This window comes from Crinia signifera, chromosome 19 (assembly GCF_055691185.1).
Source record: "Crinia signifera chromosome 19, ASM5569118v1, whole genome shotgun sequence".
In the NCBI taxonomy this organism is placed as follows: Eukaryota; Metazoa; Chordata; class Amphibia; order Anura; family Myobatrachidae; genus Crinia; species Crinia signifera.
In genome coordinates, this window is record NC_139226.1 from 17326273 (window position 1) to 17345116 (window position 18844).

At 43.8% G+C, this 18844-nt stretch overlaps 1 long non-coding RNA gene across 1 annotated transcript; it reads right to left on the reverse strand.

Annotated features, from left to right (window-relative positions):
* Nucleotides 1-1641: 1641 nt before the first annotated feature.
* Nucleotides 1642-18577, reverse strand: LOC146042470 (uncharacterized). Its single transcript, XR_014463882.1, has 3 exons — nt 18467-18577; nt 17113-17250; nt 1642-1756 (listed from the first exon to the last, which is right to left on the reverse strand). It is a non-coding gene; the product is annotated as an uncharacterized LOC146042470 (long non-coding RNA).
* Nucleotides 18578-18844: the final 267 nt, after the last annotated feature.

Consider the following 18844-nt stretch of genomic DNA (forward strand, 5'->3'; position numbering starts at 1 on the left):
GAATGAGGATTTGATTGTGGCTGACACCTGATGTTTAAGTGTCAGGCCATTATCCAGGACAACACCAAGATTCCGCACATGATCAGAGTTTTTTAGTGCTGTGCCCCCCAGCTTAAGACCTGTCAGTTGGCTATGCTGCCATCTTGTCCTGTGATTTATCATCAGGACTTCTGTTTTATCTGGGTTCAGTCTCAGCCAACTGGCACTCATCCACTCCTGGAGCTCAGCTAGGCAGCCATTTAAGGTTGTTATTGTGTTATCGGTGCCTGGAGCAAAGGACAGGTACAGTTGGGTATCATCTGCATAGCAGTGGTAGACCAGGCCGTGACGTCTGATTATGTCACCAAGTGGAAGCATGTATACTGCAAAAAGCATGGGAGATAGTATAGAGCCCTGTGGGACACCACAAGACAACGGCACTGGTGGTGAAGAGTATACTCCTGATGCAACTCTCTGTGACCTGCCAGCGAGAAATGATTTGAACCAGCTAAGGACTGTGCCACCCAGGCCACAGAAATTCTTCAGGCGCTCAATTAGAATCCCATGGTCAATGGTGTCAAATGCTGCAGAGAGGTCCAGAAGGATTAGGATTGAACAGTCTCCTCTATCCCTTGCATTTAGAAGATCATTGAGCACACATACCAGAGCTGTTTCTGTGCTATGTCTTCTCCTGAATCCTGACTGGAATGGATCATAAATGTCATGGGTTGACAGGTGGGTCTCTAAAAGTGATAAAATGGAGAGTGATAAACCACCATCCAATCAGCACCTAACTGTCATATTTCAAACTTAGCCTGTGACATGGAAGTTACATGTTGATTGGCCATTTATCACTCTCCATTTTATCACTCTTCAAGCTTAGTACATCTGACCCACAGTGAGGTGAAAAGAAAACACTCAGTGCATTAATGGATGTTGCCAGGAAGGGTTATGTGCATAGTCCCAGTGGGGTTACATGCTCGTTGCCGGGGTGTTTGTGAGCTGATTGCCTGAGGGGTTTTCATACTCGTAACCAGGGTTGGTTGCTTGCCGTGGGATATGAGAACAGGATAGATAAATGGCTTGTTGCTACTGGGATTACATGTTTGTTGCTAGGGAGAGTTACATGCTCATTTCCAGGGAGGGTTACAAGCTCATTTCTGGGAGGTTACATGCTCGTGGACAGGAGTTGAAGGGACACCCGGCACCAGCACTCCTGGATTCCTCACTGACAGTTAACACTGGGTGCTCTGAGCTCCCCTGACAGATGCTAGAGGTGCAGCAGTACATTTAGCATCTTTCTCTTTTAAGTTGGTGGCCATTTTGGAGGGTCACAGAGTCTTTATCTGCCTGTGGAAGGGACTCTGCACCCTGCAGAGCAGCTTTCCTCACCAGTGGCAACCGGTGCAGTGAAGGAGGGAGGAGAGGAGGCCGGCGGTCCACCCTCTCTCCTCTTTGGCCCCAAAACTTGAGCTCCATCAGAGCCACTCACCCTACACCTCTGGGCCCAGAAGACCCAGTGCTTCTTTTCAGGTGAGACCAAGTGCTATCATTATAATAATAAATAAACTACATTTTAACACCCTTTTATTAAACCCAAAATGATAATGTTGTTAATGATGATTAGTGGTGTAGGAGGACTTACCTGTATTTAGGCCGCTGCAGTATGTGGACATAACAGTATTCAATCCATTTATAGAAGTAGTTATGTTCCCAATTGAGTTGCAGAAGCTTGGGGTGGTGCAGCCACGGGTGGCAGTAGTATATGTTACTGTTCCTGTGAGGAAGAGAGAGCGCTGTTATTTCCACAGCTCCTGTCATTTGATCTAAGTGAAGAATGAGGCCATTACCATATATTTTATTTAATACATTGTCTCTTCCAATTAAATAACACAAACTTTTTAAACAAATGAAGAATTTTCCGTTTTTACACTTTTTACCATTGCTAAATTAAATGAGACCAGGGGCCGGATGTAATTATGCCCGGGCAGATGCAGATTTTCCACATGGCAACCTAGGAAACTGACTAGGGACCAGGAGGGCATTGCGTGGAGCATTGGGTGAATAAGTAAATAATTTATATGTACAGCCAAAACGGTTTCATCCCCTGTATGTGGGCAGATTACTGTAAATGTGACACAGGTATTACACTACTTCCACAAGTCCTAGGGTCTGATACAGATTTGTACGCAATGCCGATGGTCACGCAGCTGAGCATTTATTGGTAGACTGCGGACGCACCAAGGTTCTCTATTGATGCGGGCTGCAATGAGCAGCAAAAATATAGTGCAGTGGACTTTGGAGGAGGGCCCCAAACCTGTATCTTGCCCTAGTTCAGCAGTCATGAAGGATGCTAGGAGAACTCGGACGTTTTTTTAAATGGGCAATTACTTAAAAGGCAGAACTTCGCAAATGAGTACCCCTTTAAAAACGTTTACGTTTTGCCGACATCCCGCACAGCTGGTAAACTTGGGAGTCATTACATCCCTCCACAGTTCTTCCATTTTAACTGCTAAACAAGGTGTCAGCAAAATAAAGACCATAGTCCCAGAGATATCAGTTCTACCAGAAGCTGTCACCACCCCATGGTTGACCCTGGAAAAGTGGTTGTTGTGTGTGGAATTGACCAATAGTAGAGTAGGAAGGAGGGCCTCTGGAGCCAAGATACTGCTGATGATAGTGGTCTTCCAGGTTCTCAACTTAATATGCAGCAAAATACTCAAAATAGTACTTGCAATCTTACCTGTTACCACTTGTGTCAAACTGCCGCACTGAGTCTCTGCTCCAGTACATGCAATAGTTTGTCCGGTGGAGCAAGAGGCCGTGGGCGATATACAAGTGCTGCATGTCACGTTATTCGGCTGTGAGCTCTGGGTTGGCACTTTAAAAAAATATTATAAGTTGTGATGAATGAATAAACATTGTTACAATTTAATTATTTGATGCATTGTTATATTGTATCCACCAGCGTATACATACATTATATTATATACATGGTCTCGCCTTGTTTATAGCTACGATAGCCATGTATGTCTACTGTATGTGACTGCTGTAAGGAACTAGAGTGCAATTTCCATAGTCAGTATAATGGGGGAAATGTAATAGGATGAGAGATTCAGAAAGTGAGAGATTTGGTAAGAAATCTCCAGTTTTTTTAAAGCGGCAATCATATACACTGCAAGATCAGTTTGATTTTGAAGTGCAAATGATTGGCACTTAAAAAAAATGGAGATTTCTCACCAAATCTCTCACTTTCTGAATCTCTCATCCTATTAAATCTCATCCATTGTGTCTGCAGAAAACAATGCACGCCTGAATTTTATGAATTCCAATAATGCATAATGGGCCTAATTCAGTTTGGATCGCTAATTAGAGAATTTTCCTAGCGAGATATTATCAAATGGATAAACAGGCGTACCGTATGTATCACACATGTGCGTGCTGAAATACTGACTGAAAATGCAAATTCTTTACAATCGAGTCACAGTTTAACTAACAGGAAGCCGTCATTTGGGGATGGAAACAAGGTGCTTTCTGGGTGGGTTTGGGAGTAACTCAGGTGAGCCCAGGTGTTTTTCGGATGGTTCTTTGAGGTCTGCGATGACCACTTCCAGCCCAAGTTGCAGATAGGTGGAAGCCTCAGTCCTAACATTTGCACAAATGGCAAAAACTCTCCGAATTTTCTGTGACAAAAACTCTTCTATTGTTAATGGATGTGCGAGTGTATAGCGATTAGTGATCCATTCGAAATTGTGGGCTAATTCAGCATGGATAACTAATGTGAGGGTGCAGGGTAGGTTTAGGCGTGGCATACGGTGTTAGTCAGAGACAGGCTGCGGGGGTAGGGTTAGAGTGCTGGGAGGGTGGGCTGGGGGGGGTGGATGGAAGGTAGGTAGTCTTACCTGACACTCCTTTGAGATGCTAGCATCGGTATTCTGACCGCTGGCATCCTGGCTGCCAGTCGTCCATAAGTATGCCATGCTGCCCATATAATCCAATGCATTAAGTGACAAGTCGGTACTTATGTAATATCTGGGCTCCCGTTTTTCTTATGAGATCGCGTCCCCTTGCGGGGCTCGCTGCGCTCGCCACGCTTCGGGCACGGTGGCTCGCTGCGCTCGCCACACTATATAAAATCAACTTCATCCGTAGTTGGATAGTAGGGGTATGAAAAAATGGGGTGCATTTAACATGGGAGCCCAGATAATACATAAGTACTGACAAGTCTTCATGCCACAGTGCGACACTGGCTACTTTAAATATTGGACAGATGTCCTGGTAACCCGTCGCTGCCCTCAGGTTACAGGCTGCTACATGTACCCCAGAATACCCTGTAGACACTTACATGTAGGAAAAGTTGGGGTGCAGTAATTGGTGTTACAACATGATGTCCCCGTTCGGATTGTGCCACCGTTAAAGGTCCAACTTCCAGTTACATTACACAGATTTGCTGGTGCGCAGGTTATAAAGTACTGTGTCTGGGGTACAGATCCTGTATACAGCATACGGGAGAAGACATAATATAATACATGACATATAGAAGGTATATTAATGTTTTGAGCGAAGGGTAAGATATCCCCTTTCAGATGGTAAAAAAAGAGGGACATCAAAGGTTCTGCAAGGCTGGTTTTCCTGAATCCACAAACAACACTGATGCGTTTCGGACCTTAAGTGGTCCTTTTTCAAGGTGTAGAGACACTGACTGCCTTGTGGGTATTTATACCCCTTCAGCAGTCAGGTAATAAAGGGATGCATATAAAAAATGGTACGGACTCCTCCGGAATCACTGAATCCTATGCATTCCCCAACAATAAATACTTAATAAAAACTTACATTTTGAGAATAATTAAAATATCCATATATACAGACATAATAATGAAGCAGTGTCACATATGAATTAACATAAAGAATATGGTTTATGACCAGCAGGGTATTCCTGGCCAGTTATCAAGCTTGCCGCAATGGGTTCATACCCAGCAACGGTTTTATCAGATGCCAGGTCCATCTTGGCAGCAGGTGGGTGTAGGGAATCATGAACAGCAGTTTTGGGCTGTAAACACGGGTTATGGGCAAGTGTCCCTTAACATATATTGGGCACACAATTCTCAGGTAGATCACAACAGGCGGGGCAGCAGAATATATCGCAGATGCCCCCACCTCCTGGTGTTATGCCTGCTGCTCAGGAAAATGCGCAGGGCAGGGAGCAGGATGAGGGCTTGGCCGTGGGCCAGAATGTGATTTCAGAGAGTAATATTGTGGAAAAATGTTGTGAAGCAGAGTTCTGTCAGTATTCAGTTACAGGATGTTTTGGCAGTTCCAGGGCCTGGTAGTGTCTCAGAAGTTTTGGAGTCATCAAGTCAAGTCGCAGTGGGTGCACTGCACGGTGAGGGACTTTCGGTTGGAGCAGAAGTGACAGCGCGGCCATTGACGTCTGGAGCAGGTGAGAATAACCTATTAGCGCAGCAAGTGGAAGGGGGGGGGGTGCATTCGGATAGTTCAACTGATTCATCAGTACTTATATGTTAGTTGGGCGCTCATACCCCCACTATCCATGTCAGCATGGAGTTGATTTTATATAGTGTGGCGAGCGCAGCGAGCCACCGAGCCTGAAAACTAAGCAAATAGCTTAGTGGGCGCCCAACTAACATATAAGTACCGATTCATCTAGCTCAAATGGTAGGCCGGCCAGCTTATGAAGTATTTTGCACAGCAAATTAGAGGGAGAAGAAAGGGGACAGGAGGATCTAGGAGTGTAGTTAGCTGTGCGGCCAGGGTGGGTCCTGATGCATCAGGGGATGCAGTGCACTGTTGAAATACGGCTATCTTAAGGGGGGTTAGGTCTAAAAATAGGGACAAAATAAAGAAGGGTCATTTTGTGGACATGTTTGCGATTACGCACGAAATGAAAAAGGCGTTAGATGAAGCGAAGGCAAGAAGCCCAGTAGAAGAGGAGGCTAGGAGAAGTTATTTAATTTGGCTGACAGGGGCGTACGTATTTGCAGCATGTTAAACTGAGACTAGGCCATCTGAGTCTTTAAACATGTTTAAATATTTCCATTTGGTGCATAATATGCAGGGGCAAACGCAGTATTTTCAGAAGGGGGTTTCCAGAGGGGCGGAGCAAAGCCGGGTCAGTTAAAGTATAATAGATAGACCAAATGTATATAAATAATAATAAATATATATATATATAGTGGAGTGGGCTTATTATTCATAATTTTCTGGTGGGAGGACAGCTTGCTTGACTGCAGCTATCTCCAGTTCCCGGAAATAGATTTCTTAGAATTTAATGGAATTCAAAACTAGTAATCCCACCTACCAAATGGTACTGGGGACTAGGGGATCAGAATTCAGGAGGCAGAGCAATCTGCCAACGAGTTTATAAAACTACATACCAGGTGTGTGGAGCTGGAGCAGTAACCAGCTGCTGGAAGGCTGATATCTCTGGTTCTGGAAATAGTAGAGACAAGCTACTAGTGTCCATCAAAGGGGGAGAGCTTTTGGAATATACCCTCATAAAAACTCTATGTCAGACAGAACCTGAAATATCTGACTGGGAAAAGCAATTAACAGGCTTGGATGGGGACCACTGCTTTGAAGTCAGATATCTCCGGTTCCCAGGGGCCGATTTTTAAAATTCTTGTACCCATGGAAAGAGGGGACCCTCAGCTTTCAGCCTAGCGGGGTTTCTGGGTACTCAGAAACCTCCCCTGCGTGTGCGCTACTGATATGTATGTATCAGGTAGATTAAATGCATGGAGGCCGTATGATGAATTGTTCAGAAAGAAGCAGGATGGGCAGAAGGTTTTTAGTTTAGGATTTAAGGATGTGGAGATCTGGCTGGAGGTGACCCAGCAGACGCGGACTCCTACAGAAGTAGTGCTAGGTCATAGGCAGCCTTTTCTTGGCAGGCCCTGGTACAATGTGCCCGGGAAAGGAAAGTGCTACGCATATAACAATGCACAAGGGGGGCGAGCTGCAAATATAGACATGTCTGCATGCTGTGCAGAGGGAACCATGCAGCAAAGGATTGTACAAGAGCAGGGGAGCAGGCAGCTGGGATGGGGGAACCAAGGCCTAATGCAAGGAGCCTCCAGTTGAAAATCTGTGTGTTTCTCTGCTGGGGGTTGTGCCTAAGAAGGAACCTGGGAAATATAGGTTGATACAGCATTTGTCATATTCGAAAGGACGGTCAGTAACTTATGCACTTGACCAAGGGGTTTGTAGTGTTAGTTATAAGTCGTTTGAGCATGCATTGAGCTTATTACAGGGTTATGGTAAAGGGGCACTTATGGCTAAGGTTGATGTGGAGTCAGCATTCCGAATCCTACCTTTACACCCAGAGTCATTTAAATACATGGGTCATTTGGGTTCGGTGCATTTTTCAAAGGGCAATGGTGCGCTGAGGCATGGCCGGAATCTTGGAGGCAGAGGGGTTACACAGGTAATATGTTGCTTCTGGAGCTGTTCCCAATAATTGTAGCGGTGGAGTTGCGGGCAGTACAGATATCCAGCAATAATATAACTTTTTGAAGTGACAACCTGGGCGTTGTTCATTCAATAAACAATCAAAGGTCAGATTGCCACATGGCTATGCGTTTGCTTAGGCACCTCAATCTGCATTGTTTGCAAGAGAATATCTCATTCTCTGCAAATCATGTCCCGGGGGTGGATAATGAGATGATACTCGTTGTCTAGATTTCAGTGGGATAATTTAGAAGGCTCGCTCCAGCAGCTGATATTTATCGTTTGTCGTGTCCTGTTCATTTATGGCAGATCATCGAGCCGGCATTGAAGGCTTAGCCCTAAAGGCGTTAGCCCCAAGCACGCTGAAATCCTATTCAGCTGCTTGTAATGAAAGTTCAGCTTTTACTGCAAGGTGGGGTGAGGATAAGGGTCAAGATGATGCTATTTTAGAGTTCGTTTGGGCTTGCCATGAGGAGGGAAGATCTAAAGCTGCAATATCGGGCGTGTTAGCAGGAATTGCATATTTTTCAAAACTGAAGGGTCTTAGGGACCCAACAAAGTCATTTTTATTATGCAAGGCGTTAAAAGGCTGGGCCAATGAGCAGAGGTTAGAAGGCGATTTGAGAAGGCCTATTGATTTAAATTTGCTACAGGATTTAGTTACAGCAGTATCGGGTGAATGTATATGAATCCGCGCTTTTTGGTTTAGCATTTGTTCTGGCATTTATTGGAGCATTCAGGGTTTGTGAGTTAGTCACAAAGAATAAGTCTTGCCTGGTTACTGGAGTTCTTAAGGACAATTTATTGATAGAGAGATCTTATTTTAATAAAGATTCAGAGATCCCAGACGGACCAATAGGGTAGTGGGCGATGGATTTCAATTAAAGCAGAGGATAGGAAAGAAATTTGCCCGATTGAGTTAGAAAATAGATATGCTAGGGTTTGGCCAACAGGGGGAGCTCAGTGGTTAATTCCTAAGGATGAAACTCCTTTAACTAAATTCATATTCTCCAGCATGTTTAGTAAATGTTTAGTGGCTTTGGGGTTGCCGCATGAGGAGTATTGTACGCACTCATTTAGGATTGGGGCAGCAACTTGCGCAGCGGCGGCAGGCAGTTCGACAGAATCAATAAAGTGCTTAGGGCGCTGGAAGTCTTCATCTTATAAGGCGTACATAAGGGGGGACAAATTATAAATCAAGCGCTCCTTGTGAGTTTGTTCTTTGGGTAACCAAGGGCAATAAGCTACCCGTCTTCGTCAAGGGGGTTTGGATGGCGTTTCACTTTTTTCCTCTTCAAATCTGAGGTTTTGTGTTGTTCACATCCATCTGGGTCGCTAAAATAACTGGCTAGGTTCGCTGTTACAAGTTAATTAAGATAAGTTTCTAATGTTATCTATTATAACTTCTGTCCGGCTGATGTGGTGGGTAGGGTGTGGATTGTAGGACACTCTCACTTTATTGGGCAGGAAGGCACGAAGCTAGAGCTAGGGGTGCACGTAAGGTGAAATGGATTGGAGTTAGGGGGCTGTGTTAGTATACTTCAGATATTCTTATTATTCATGCTGGAGGCAATGACTTAGGGTCATGCAAAGGCGTTGAATTGTTTAGGGCGATAAAAGAAGATTTGCAGAAGATAAGGGAAAGATGGTCGAAGTTGAAGTTATTTTGTTCAGAGGTGATTCCGAGGAGGGTATGGAGTGGATCACAAGGAGGGGCTGCTTTAGATAGAGTTAGGAGGAAGCTCAATGCAGCAGTGTCTAAGTTTGTGGTGAGCATTGGAGGCTTTGTGATTAAGCACCCAGGGATTAAGTACGGGGCAGTGAAGCTGTATAGGGAAGATGGAGTCCATTTAAACAGGGAGAGTATGAAGTTGTTTTTCACAGCCCTGTTGGGGTGCTGGATAGGGACGGTTGATTAGTTAGGTGGTTTACTTTGGCCTTTTCTTTGGTGGCCTTTGTGTTGGCGGAGAGCACGGCTCCTCGGTGGCAAAAAAAATTAGCGTGACAGAGATTGACTAGCATTTCCCCTTTGAGAGTGGCGAGTCGGTCACTACGTTAGGGGAGGACCAGGTCACCATCTTATTGAGGGATCAGTACTTTGCCAATTAAGGGGAAATGGAGCTACTCTGTAATGTTATAAAGGGCATGGTAATGTCCACGCCCATTTATTTAGTTATACATAGGCTATTGCTTATGGGCCATGCTTCTTGGCCACTTTTTGGATCAATTCTTACATTCCGGCTCTTCGATAATAATAAATTCTGGCTGTGACCTCAATTTTTCCAATCTAAACAGTTGTCCAAGTCTTTTTTTATTTGCGTCGAGTTTCTGATTAATAAAAACATATGGGTGAATTAATAGAATCAAAAGCTTACCTAAGTTTGAGATGAAATAAGCACCCCGTTTTTTGTAAGAAGAAAGAGTTAGCTGCTTTGTTATTGGTTAGTTAGTGTAGTGGATTATTGAGGTGTCAATCAAGCTTGTGTAGCCAGTAGGATTAGTGTATGGGGGAGGGCTCTAGCAGCATATATAGGTCTTGACTGAGGTACAGTAACTGCTTACTCTTGCCAAGTTTGGATTCCCACCCAACAGAAGTCAGAAGTTTTGTTGTGTAAGGGCATGGAGGAGTTGCAAAGGTTGCATACCTGATCGCAGGTAGGGATGGCCATCAACCTGATCGCAGGTAGGGATGGCCATCGGTTTGTGGCCGATGTCGAATAATTTTTCCATCGATGTGGGAGTACCAGATGGTTTTTTTTTTCTTTTTTTTTTTTCAAGGTGCCGGGACACGGAGCATAGCTCCGCCCCCGACACCCGGAAGTCCTGCCCCTGTGTTCTGATTGGCCCACGGGCCATTCAGTCAAATATAATGGATGACCATCGATTGCTAAAACTATCGATGGTTATCCTTCAAATAGTTTGCCACTATCGATGGCTGGGTGCAGAATTGCCATCAATGGCAACCATCGATGGTGTCTGCACCGATGGCCATCCCTAATCGCATGGCTCTCAGAATTAGCAGCCGTGGCGATCAGGTGTGAATTATGCTCCAATTTAATGTCCATGCACCTATTTTCTTTGCATTATGTGCTCTTTGGAGCATTTTTGTCATTTTTCAAACTGCCATCCTGTCTGCCGCTGCAGTGCAACTCCTAGATGGGCCACGTGTTTGTGCCACCCACTTGTGTGGCTTAGCATAGTCATCCAGCTTCCTAGGTGGAACCTTTCCGCCTAAAAACAACATTGTGAGGTGTTCAGCATAGACTGGAAATTAATGTTATTGTGGTTAATAATAGTGTAGGAGCATAAAATAAACCATATTCTGAGATTTTAGCGGTTTTTATGTTTAAAAAAAAAATCCAGATAAGAAACATGGAAAGGGTGGTGTTTTGGAATTTATCCAGAACACGACCAGAGACACAGACCCAAAATACGGAAATTGACCAGTGCACACCCCTAGTTATAATAGTGCTAGACAATTAATTTTAGGTAACGTTCATCCACCACAAGCAGCAACCATCATCATCACCCTGGTGTCTCCCATATCTCGGCACAATTCTGGTCCAAACAGGGGTTTGAGCCCTACTTTCCTACTTGACCCTCTCAATGAGGGAGACAATGCTATGTTCCTGGACTTCCCTGGTAATGTAGGATTGCCATCACCTGTGGTGACACCTTTCTTATCAATTACCTAGCTCCCCACAGGTGCTGGCAATCCTACATTATACATACCTCCCAGCATGCCCCTCTCCAGGAGGACACAATGCTCTCCTGGACTTCCCTGGTAATGTAGGATTGCCATCACCTGTGGTGACACCTTTCTTATTAGTTAACTAGCTCCCCACAGGTGATGGCAATCCTACATTATCCACACCTCCCAGCATGCCCCTCTCCAGGAGGACACAATGCTCTGTTCCTGGGCTTGCCTGGTAATGTAGGATTGCCAGCACCTGTGGTGACACCTTTCTTATCAGTTACCCAGCTCCCCACAGGTGCTGGCAATCCTACATTATCCATACCTCCCAGCATGCCCCTCTCCAGGAGGACACAATGCTCTCCTGGACTTCCCTGGTAATGTAGGATTGCCATCACCTGTGGTGACACCTTTCTTATTAGTTAACTAGCTCCCCACAGGTGATGGCAATCCTACATTATCCACACCTCCCAGCATGCCCCTCTCCAGGAGGACACAATGCTCTGTTCCTGGGCTTGCCTGGTAATGTAGGATTGCCAGCACCTGTGGTGACACCTTATCAGTTACCCAGCTCCCCACAGGTGCTGGCAATCATAAATTATCCATACCTCCCAGCATGCCCCTCTCCAGGAGGACACAATGCTCTGTTCCTGGGCTTCCCTGGTAATGTATGATTGCCATTACCTGTGGTAACACCTTTCTTATCAATTACCTAGCTCCCCACAGGTGCTGGCAATCCTACATTATCCATACCTCCCAGCATGCTCCTCTCCAGGAGGACACAATACTCTGTTCCTGGGCTTCCCTGGTAATGTATGATTGCCAGCACCTGTGGTGACACCTTTCTTATCAGTTACCTAGCTCCCCACAGGTGCTGGCAATCATACATTATTCATACCTCCCAGCATGCCCCCCTCCAGGAGGACACAATGCTCTACTCCTGGACTTCCCTGGTAATGTATGATTGCCAGCACCTGTGGTGACACCGTTCTTATCAATTACCCAGCTCCCCACAGGTGATGGCAATCCTACATTACCAGGGAAGTCCAGGAACAGAGCATTTTCTCCCCGAAGGAGAGGGTAAGGTTGGCAAGTATGGTTTGAGCTACGGGAGGTGTGGGCATGGCCTATGATTGCCTGAAACAGAAAACTCTCGCTGATATTCAGTGATCACCGCCTCTCCCAAATGCCCACCCCCATGCCCACGTGACATTGCGCTGCAATCAGGACAGTTAGGAGGAATACAGTCCAGTTACTGACATACCTGTGTATAATATGTTAGAGTATGCAGCCAGACAGACATTACCAGAGGGGCAGGCCATTGGATCTTCGGTACAGTAAGTACCACCAAAATTATAGCAATTGTAACATGAGAGAGAAGATCCTACAATAGAAAATACATTATAAGTATTAATGAGTAAATAGGGGGTTATTTTGGTTCACTCCTTCTGGCAAATTCCTTCTTAGATGGACAAAATCATGTGCACTGCAGGAGGGGCAGATATAACATGTGCAGAGAGAGTTAGATTTGGGTGGGATTTTACTTCAAAGTGAGATCTATATTGCAGTGTAAAAATAAAGCAGTCAGTATTTCCCCTGCACAGAAACAAAATAACTCACCCAAATCTAATTTTCTGCACATTTTACATCTGCCCCCCAGCAGTGCACATTGTTTTGTCCACCTAAGAAGGAATTTGCCAGATTGAGTGAACCAAAATAACCCCCATAGTGAGGTGAAAAGAAAAAAAATCCAGATTTTACAGGTTAACAAGTAAGGCCTGGTAAATGCTAACCAAAATATTAGTACACAAGTTATTAGTACAATACAGCATATTTCCAGCTGAATATGATATGGTCATTTATTGGCGTATAGTAGCCTTCAGTGCATTAATGGTTCCTGGTGGATGTTGCCAGGAAGGGTTATGTGCTAAGTCCCATCGAGGTAATACGCTCGTTGCCAGGGGTGTTTACATGCTCATAGCCAGGGGTGGTTACATGCTCGTTACCAGGAGGATATGAGAACAGGAGGGGTTACATGATTGTTGCTACTAAGATTACATGTTTTTTTGCTAGGGAACGTTACATGCTCATTGCCAGGGAGGGTTACAAGCTCATTACTAGGAGGTTACATGCTCGTGGCCAGGAGTTGAAGGGACACCCCGCACCAGCACTCCTGGATTCCGCACTGACAGTTAACACTGGGTACTCTGAGCTCCCCTGACAGATTCTAGAGGAGAAGGACATGCGGGGCGAACCTGGTTTGCTGGTGGCGGTTCATAGATGACATCTTTTTTATTTGGGCAGGAAACAAAACGAGCCTGGATATGTTCTGTGAAACTATAAATAAAAATGATTTTAACATTGTTTTAACTTTTAATATTAGTCAGTTAGAAGTTAACTTTTTAGATCTTGTTATATATGTTAAAGAAAACAAGATAAACACAAGAACATACAAAAAACCTACAGACTCGAACTCATACATCGATGTCCTCAGTGAACACCATACAAGATGGCTGACTAATATCCCCTTGGGCCAGTTCAAGAGACTAAAAAGGAACTGTGCTGATCCAACCATTTTGAAAGAAGAATTGGATAATATGAAAGACTGTTTCCTACAAAAGGGATACAAAGAACTAGATTTAAATAATGCCATCATGGAATTGGAGAAGGTAAAAAGAGAACATCTACTCATAGAAAAAGAAAAAAATGTAGAGGGAAATAAAAGGCATGAATGGTCTTTTATAACTCAATACGGAAGCCATCATAAGAAATTAGAGTATGCCATCCAAAAAAATTGGAATATTCTAAAAGATGACCCTGTTATTGGGAACTTGATACCCCCAAAACCTTCTTTTATTTATAGAAGGGCCAACTCCCTGAAAAACAAACTTGTTAAAAGTGCTCTACAAGAAAAAATTCCAAGTACTCGGAATTGGGGCTTCTACAGATGTGGAGATTGCCTCATGTGTAAAACCACCACGAAAGTGGGAATAGAAAGAAAGAGTACGGAATTTGAAATTAAAGGTAAAAACTATAAAATAAAGGACTTCATAACATGTGGTTCACGAAATGTTATTTATTTTTTAGAATGTAGCTGTGGGCACATTTATATCGGAAAAACATCAAGAAGTCTTAAAGTAAGACTAGCTGAGCACGTTTACAATATAAGAAAAGGTCTCAGCAGTCATTCAGTATCAGAGCACTTTAAAATTAAACATAACAGTAACGAGAAATGTATAAAAAGATTTTTAGGGATCCAAACCATCAAAGGCAATTGGAGAGATAAGAATATGGAAAAACGTTTGGCCCAAAGTGAGATGAGGTGGATTTTTGCACTCGACACTTTGGTTCCAAATGGTTTAAATATTGAATTTGAACTTAAATGGTTTTTAGAATAATCAGCTATGTCTTTTGAAATACATTTTATTGTACTTTTTATCAGTATGTTATTCTTGTTATTAATATATTTCTCTTTTTATATTTTTTTATACTTTCTTATAAGGATTGATGGACACAACAAAAAGGATGTCACATATAGGTATGGACTCAGCCTGAATGAAGTAGGGCTTAGCTTTTTAGATGTGACATCCTTCCTATCAGGTTTATACATGAAAATGTTAGAAAAACGGATATCTCAGATCCATGCCCTTTTCAAAGATGGCGGAAAACACTTCACATGCCAGTAAATATTCAATCGGCATAAGATATGAAAAGAAACATTTGGTTTGAAGATCCTATTTATGGACAAACAAAGCGCCTTGCAGAGGATACTATATATAAAGCCCAACCGGTGCCCCAGCGCAGAAAGCAAAAACGAAAGCCCTGGAACGCAAAACGTATGCACTGGAGCGCAAACGTCACATCCGGTTTGGTGTATCCCGGCCGTGTAGTGATCTGATTGAATGGGGAAGTGTTCTGCAGTAACACAACCCACCGCATCATTTCCGCTTACACGCTGGATGCGATACATGTGAATGTAATTGAACCTAATTGTAAGGGTTTAAAAGCCTGACACTTCAGAATATTGGCATCCACGTCTGAAGAAGGAGTCACCTCCGAAACATGTCACGTTGGATGCCAATATACTGACGGGAGAATACACGCTTGGGACCCTTATTCTGATTAAGCCTGTGCGGTGGTGCAAACCCGTTGCTTCCCCGGGACTTACCATCGAAAAAGCACCAAGCCCACCGCACCCACCAACAACGGTGAGATCAAATCTGGGTTACCCACCCCCGTCGCCTTGTATGGCATTTTGCTGTTTTATATGTATTTTATGAAATTCATTGTCATACCTTTTATATGATTTATATGCAAATGCACTTTATTGCACTTGCACTTTTTAAAATTTGTGTTTATGTACAATAAAATACTTTCTGGTTAATTTCATCCCTTCACGGGTCCAGATTTTTAATTATCAGTTGTATTGCTCATTGCGCCACCTCTGTCGACCAAAACAAAAATTCCTTGAGATTCTAGAGGTGCAGCAGTACATTTCGCATCTTTCTCTTTTAAGTTGGTGGCCATTTTGGAGGGTCACAGAGTCTTTATCTGCCTGTGGAAGGGACTCTGCACCCTGCAGAGCAGCTTTCCTCACCAGTGGCAACCGGTGCAGTGGAGGAGGGAGGAGAGGAGGCCGGCGGTCCACCCTCCCTCCTCTTTGGCTCCAAAACTTGAGCTCCATCAGAGCCACTCACTCTACACCTCTGGACTGAGACCCAGTGCTTCTTTTCAGGTGAGACCAAGTGCTATCATTATAATAATAAATAAACTACATTTTATCACCATTTTATTAAACCCAAAATGATAATGTTGTTGATGATGATTAGTGGTGTAGGAGGACTTACCTGTATTTAGGCCGCTGCAGTATGTGGACATAACAGTATTCAATCCATTTAAAGAAGTAGTTATGTTCCCAATTGAGTTGCAGAAGCTTGGGGTGGTGCAGCCACGGGTGGTAGTAGTATATGTTCCTGTTCCTGTGAGGAAGAGAGAGCGCTGTTATTTCCACAGCTCCTGTCATTTGATCTAAGTGAAGAATGAGGCCATTACCATATATTTTATTTAATACATTGTCTCTTCCAATTAAATAACACATAATATTTAAACAAATGAAGAATTTTCCGTTTTTACACTTTTTACCATTGCTAAATTAAATGAGACCAGGGGCCGAATGTAATTATGCCCGGGCAGATGCAGATTTTCCACATGGCAACCTAGGAAACTGACTAGGGACCAGGAGGGCATTGCGTGGAGCATTGGGTGAATAAGTAAATAATTTATATGTACAGCCAAAACGGTTTCATCCCCTGTATGTGGGCAGATTACTGTAAATGTGACACAGGTATTACACTACTTCCACAAGTCCTAGGGTCTGATACAGATTTGTACGCAATGCCGATGGTCACGCAGCTGAGCATTTATTGGTAGACTGCGGACGCACCAAGGTTCTCTATTGATGCGGGCTGCAATGAGCAGCAAAAATATAGTGCAGTGGATTTTGGAGGAGGGCCCCAAACCTGTATCTTGCCCTTGTTCAGCAGTCATGTAGGATGCTGGGCGAACTCAGACGTTTTTTTTTTAATGGGCAATTACTTACAGAACCTTGCAAATGAGTACCCCTTTAAAAACGATTACGTTTTGCCGACATCCCGCACGGCCGGTAAACTTGGGAGTCATTACATCCCACCTCAGTTCTTACATTTTAACTGCTAAACAAGGTGTCAGCAAAATAAAGACCATAGTCCCAGAGATATCAGTTCTACCAGAATGGTTGACCCTGGAAAAGTGACTAAAGACCACTCGTTTAAGTGTCTTCATAAAAGGTGATTGGATGGCTGTTGTGTGTGGAATTGACCAATAGTAGAGTAGGAATGGGGCCTGTGGAGCCAAGATACTGCTGATGATAATGGTCTCCAGGTTCTCAACTTAATATGCAGCAAAAATACTTGAGATAGTACTGGCAATCTTACCTGTTACCACTTGTGTCAAAATACCGCACCGAGTCTCTGCTCCGGTACATGCAATAGTTTGTCCGGTGGAGCAAGAGGCCGTGGGCGATATACAAGTGCTGCATGTCACGTTATTCGGCTGTGAGCTCTGGGTTGGCACTTCAAAAAAATATTATAAGTTGTGATAAATGAATGTTCATTGTTACAATTCAATTATTTGATGCATTGTTATATTGTATCCACCAGCGTATACATACATTATATTATATACATGGTCTCGCCTTGTTTATAGCTACGATAGCCATGTATGTCTACTGTATGTGACTGCTGTAAGGAACTAGAGTGCAATTTCCATAGTCAGTATAATGGGGGAATTTAATAGGATGAGAGATTCAGAAAGTTAGAGATTTGGTAAGAAATCTCCCGTTTTTTTAAAGCGGCAATCATATACACTGCAAGATCAGTTTGATTTTGAAGTGCAAATGATTGTCACTTTAAGAAAATGGAGATTTCTCACCAAATCTCTCACTTTCTGAATCTCTCATCCTATTAAATCTCATCCATTGTGTCTGCAGAACTCAATGCACGCCTGAATTTTATGAATTCCAATAATGCATAATGGGCCTAATTCAGTATGGATCGCTAATTAGAGAATTTTCCAATCGAGAGGTTATCAAATAGCTACACATGAGTACCGTATGCATCACACATGTGCGGGCTGAAATACTGATTCTTTACAATCGAGTCACAGTTTAACTAACAGGAAGCCGGCATTTTTGGGTGGGTTTGGGGGTAACTCAGGTGAGCCCAGGTGTTTTTCGGATGGTTCTTTGATGTCTGCGATGACCACTTCCAGCCCAAGTTGCAGATAGGTGGAAGCCTCAGTCCTAACATTTGCACAAATGGCAAAAACTCTTCGATTGTTCTGTGACAAAAACTCTTCGATTGTTAATGGATCTGCCAGTGTATATCCATTAGTGATCCATTCGCAGATCTGGGCTAATTCAGCACGGATCACTAATGTGAGGGTGCAGGGTAGATTTAGGCGTGGCATACGGTGTTAGTCAGAGACAGGCTGCGGGGGTAATGTTAGAGTGCTGGGAGGGTGGGCTTGGGGGGTGGATGGAGGGTAGGTAGTCTTACCTGACCCTCCTTTGAGATGCTAGTATCGGTATTCTGACCGCTGGCATCCTGCCTGCCAGTCGTCCATAAGTATGCCATGCTGCCCATATAATCCAATGCATTAAGTGACAAGTCTTCATGCCACAGTGCGACACTGGCTACTTTAAATATCGGACAGATGTCCTGGTAACCCGTCGCTGCCCTCAGGTTGCAGGCTACTACATGTACCCCAGAATACCCTGTAGACACTTACATGTAGGAAAAGTTGGGGTGCAGTAATTGGTGTTACAACATGATGTCCCCGTTCGGATTGTGCCACCGTTAAAGGTCCAACTTCCAGTTACATTACACAGATTTGCTGGTGCGCAGGTTACAAAGTACTGTGTCTGGGGTATAGATCCTGTAAACAGAATATGAGAGAAGACATAATGTAATACATGACATATAGAAGCAAAAGGGGGCATGGCCTCAAGGAAAGGAGGCATGTCATCAAAAAAAGGGGCGTGAAATTCCACATTAGACCACACACCGTAATGCCCATTACACATTTTAGCAAACTCCATACTATCCATTACAAATAAAGCCACCCACCGTAATGCCCATTACACATTGTGCCACACATCATGATGCC